General features: G+C 34.9%; 1 protein-coding gene across 1 annotated transcript in view; it reads left to right on the top strand.

Annotated features, from left to right (window-relative positions):
- The window catches only part of ERC2 (ELKS/RAB6-interacting/CAST family member 2), a 916,748-nt gene that overhangs the window by 455,393 nt on the left and 456,358 nt on the right, over positions 1-4,997 (top strand). The window lies entirely within an intron of this gene.

Here is a 4,997-nt window from a genome sequence, read left to right as displayed (position 1 = left end):
GCCAGGTAACATATAAGAAACTGGTTGACTGATCACTGAACATTTCATCCCACTAAGAAATTTCAGCAGAAGATGTAGGTTGAAAGACAGACTTGAAAATGAGGAAGGGATTTCTAGCTAACAGTCATACCCATAAATTCTTGTTCTCTTGATTAAATTTAACCTGAACCAGGAGGAGGATGAGCTAATTGATGAACAAGCACAGAGACAAGAATCTGCAAACACATGCATGGGTGGGTGGCAGCTTCACACACAAGAACATACACAGGCAACAACACAGCAACAACACTGCAGAATAATTTGCAGCCAAAATATTTGTGGTTTTGTGTGTCTGAAAGTGTGTTATGGCTTTTTTTTTCCCAAAATAAACTTTTGGCTGAAATATTCTCAGACAGATGGAAAGAACACTGCACTGCAATGTTTTGCCTACCCCTTGTTTCCCATTATTCCTAATTGACTTCTTCAAAGAGTAGGCAGGGAAAAAACAATAGTTTAACAACAGTGCACATTTAACAGAGAAAGTTCCAAAAAGTCATATATGTATGTATCTCCAAAATCCATGTGTGAAATAATGCAATGTTAACAATTTATTAGGACATAAGTTGTTCTGCTGTCTTGCTATGTAGAACAGATGTTTATTGTGTTTTTATAACTTTTTTTTTAATTTCAGGGAAAAAAACAAGGCAAGCAAGCTACAGCTACTGTGGGGTTAAATGAATCATGCATGGTTAGAAAAATTAATACTAATTCTACTATTGCAAGGTGGACAGCTTTTGCAATGATTTAGTTGAAAAAATTTAAAAATTAGTATAAAAAGAAATTCCTTATTTATCACAAAATAATTTTTAGAATAATATTCTTGCATGTAACATATTATTTAAGCATGAGGATAGAAGAAAAATAATTTGTTTCATGTTCTTTAATCTAAGATTTACTTATTCAACACATAAACTCAACTATCCAAAAGAACTTGGAAAAATTTATTGGTCCAACATACTACTATCAGGTACTGGCTTAGTCCCTTTTCCCACCATTTCTCAGAAAACATTTATTTTTGATTACTTAGTATATGCAGTAGGTTTCATTCTAATAGATTAGTGAGCTTTTTCAATATAATTAAAATAATCTGAAAGAGAATCCTGAGCTAATATGCCTTTAGAAGTTTATTGATATAACAATTTTATTTTAAACTGAAGTAATGAATATTTAAATTTGTTAATCTCCACTTTTAAAATGCAGAGTAGACACACTATTTTAAAAGAAAATAACCATTCCATATACCTACTTCTATCTGTGATAACAATAAACTCATTGCTCTTGTATCAGAAAAGCACATAAAATAGTTTTAAAAACTGCTAAGAAAAAGAAATCAAAACATTCATGTTAATTCTCTTCTACTTTTATGCTATGTTACCATTATTTTATGGCAGCTAAAAAGTTTCTCATGACATTTTCCTCAAACTACCCAACCAATAATATTAAGATCTTAAAAAGGAACTCATGAACTGAGTAATAAGAAGCTAGAACATAAGAAATGTAAATATGTTTTGATTGCGTGTTTCTGATTTAAGATTCCCTTCTTGACTTTGATTTAAAGATTCATAAAGAGCTAGCAGTTCAGTTAGCTGCTGTGCTTTATTTTGGTTGCTTTTACTCTTATGATTGTTATTGTCATTATTTTTAATAAATGGGTACAGGATTACTAGTTGCAAGACTTAGATACTAAATTTAGCCCTGTGTCTTATGACTGCTATGGGCAAAGGGGTTAGTCTCTCCAAGAACAGCAAAAACTACCAAATGACAAACATGGGGAAGGTATTATTCATTTGTATTCTTATTATGAGTATTACTTTATGATATGCATTGCATCAGCAGGGCTTGTTATACAGCTAAGTTATGGGTTTATTTAGTTTTTCTTCAAAGTTAGCGAAGCCTCTCTGCTAGGGTTACAGAAAAAGCAGTCTGCTGGTGGATGGGTTCTGAGCACATTCTTTCTTTTAGCTCCATGAAGAGATGATAACCCAAGGCCAGCTTTTGACACCAGGTGAAATTAGATCGGTTGGTAGTCTCTTCAATCCAACAAATAAATATTGTTAAAGGGTTAATGGGATGTTTCAAAGTACAGAAAGAGTAGGAAAAGACATACCTCAATCTAGACCACTGTTGGCCTCAAGTTATACTAAAATTAGATAATGTTATTAAAAGAGATCATAATCAAGTTTATAGTTAGTCTGGTATCTGTTAGATAATACTTGTGGTGCTAATAATTCTTCCTTTTAAAAGGAATAGGCAACTGCAAGAACACCACTGAGTTAAATACATCTCCATATCAATGATAGGTGCCAGAATTCTTGGAAGAGTAATTAAATAAAGGTGTAAATAGATATCCTATAAAAATGTTTAAGTCAATCAATATAAAGCTTTAAGAAAGAGTTTTATAGAGATGGACAAGTAACAGTTGCTTCTGGATTATCATTAGTATCCATGAGAAGATTCAAGGGGTGAGTTCACATGACTGACAGCTGGTAAGCCCACTACCCAACCTGAGTAGTAGCGACGAAAGCCTCCACAGACTTCATAAAAGATATTGCAGGCAGCCACCTCTACTCAGGTTGAATCGTAACTTTTCAGAGGATGGGTTAAAACTGTTAACCAGCATAGCATGAGTGTGTTATTCTGTGATGTACGGACTTGAGGCTTATACTACATATACTAAAAAAATTTATAAAGCTATGCTTCCATCCAAGTTATAAGGTCAGAACCTCCTCTAAAAATGAAGTGAAGGAAGCATTTATTTGCATTTAATAATACTCTTCCCAGGGCGCCTGGGTGGCTCAGTCAGTTGAGCAACCGACTTCAGCTCAGGTCATGATCTCGCAGTTCATGGGTTTAGGCCCTGTGTCAGGATCTGTGCTGAAAGCTTGCTCAGAGCCTGGAGCCTGCTTAGGATTCTGTTTCTCCTCTCTCTACCCCTACCCCGTTCGTGCTCTGTCTTCTTCTGTCTCTCAATAATAAATAAATGTAAAACAAAAATGCTCTTGCCTTTTCAAATTATAAATGGGTTCTTTAACCTTGAATGGCAGGTTACCTCAGACATTGTAGACAAAAATAATAAATATATTTGAGTAATCATTATCTGAACAAATTCCTACCATGGCATACTGGCCCATTCAAGGTTTAAACTTAAAAAACACAGTAATTCTTTCTCCTTATGGATGTGTTGATTTCAAATTAGCTCTCCCTAAAGGTCAAGAAGTAATTACCCATTGCATTTTCCTAAGGCATATCAACTTTGTCCCCTATTTTTATTAGGAGTTTAGCTCTTAAAAATGCAGACTGGTGTAGATTTAATGGTTTTAGAAGTTACTTATTATCATAAATATAGGAAAGAACATTGTCACCTCCAAAGATATTCACCGGTCATTAAAAACAAAAAAAGAAATTAATGAACATTCTTTTTTTAATGTAGAGATTTAATTTTGCTTATTAAACCCATTGGTTTAAAGGCTAACCAGGTATATGGTTCTGCCTCAAAATATTTCTGGTAACTTTGACAGCAACTCTCAAGCACCTCATAGAAACACAGAAAATTGGGGAAAGAATATTTCAGAAATGTCTGTATTACATATTAGACCAGTAAGTTTTGAGGATCCCCAATTATGTATCCTACATTTCCACATGTAAGAAAATTTCATCACAAATGGGAAAAATCAAAACAAATGTGGGAGCTTCACTGATGTGGGCAAGCCTTGGAATTTTGATGTAAACTGACTTTGAAACCCTGAATCAAACACAAAAGACAAAACTGGTCATGACTTAGCACAAGTAGTACATAACAATACCCAGTGGCTATTTTAATTATAGAATTAGAACCTAAAGGCAAAATTTCAAGTTAATGTTATATTTAAATTAAAGTTAAGAGTAGGGGTGCCTGGGTGGCTCAGTCAGTTGAGCATCCAACTTAGGCTCAGGTCATGATCTCACGGCTTATGAGTTTGAACCCTGCATGAGGCTCTGTTGACAGCTCAGAGCCTGGAGCCTGCTTCAGATCCTATGTCCCTCTCTCACTCTGCCTCCCACCCACTCATGCTCTGTCTCTCTCTCTCTTAAGAATAAATAAAACATTTAAAAAACAGGAAAAAAAACCCAGAAAAACATAAAATTAAGAGCAAACTGTGGCTTAAGGCACACTGGGGTTTGATAGTATCAATATGAAAAATCACAAGTTTATTAATACTTCTCTTGTAAAGGCAGGGCATTGATTATATTCAGTAAAATTCTAGTTCATCATTCTAAGTGCCTAAAAGGAAAGCATAAACTTTGGCCCAGAAACCTGCTGCGAAAATTGGGCAAGGAATATTCAACGATAATATTATATAGCATTCTCTCTTTGAAATAGGGCCTAACAGTTTAAAACATCATTTCTTTCAAAATAAATGATTAGTCATGATCATAAAATATAAGCAGAACACCAACTAATGAGTCTGATAGTTTTTCTTCCCTGCTGCTTAGGACTTTTAGCAATAATATGTTAAATTTATCCACAGTGAAAATACAATTCCTGATTGTAGCACTTTGGGGGTTTAGTGTCTGTTAACAGCACTTTAAAATTCCTTTCCTTTAGGCCATCTAAATGACCTCTTTGGAGAAGTGTCTTTTTATGTCTTCAGCTGAATAAATCAAGAGACTATAGATGCTGGCAAAGGTGTGGAGAGACGGGCACCCTTCTACACTGTTGGTGGCAATGTAAACTGGTGCAGCCGCTCTGGAAAACAGTGTAAAGGCTCTTCAAAAAACTATCAGTAGAACTCCCCTATGACCCAGTAATAGCACTGCTAGGGATTTACCCAAGGGATACAGAAGTGCTGATGCATAGGGCACATGTACCCCAGTGTTCATAGCAGCACTGTCAACAATAGCCAAAACATGGAAAGAGCCTAAATGTCCATTACCTGATGAGTGGATCAAGAAGATGTGGTATATATATATATATATAT

Source organism: Suricata suricatta, chromosome 12, assembly GCF_006229205.1.
Source record: "Suricata suricatta isolate VVHF042 chromosome 12, meerkat_22Aug2017_6uvM2_HiC, whole genome shotgun sequence".
Taxonomy (NCBI): domain Eukaryota; kingdom Metazoa; phylum Chordata; class Mammalia; order Carnivora; family Herpestidae; genus Suricata; species Suricata suricatta.
This window is presented reverse-complemented; position numbering and strand designations above follow the sequence as displayed.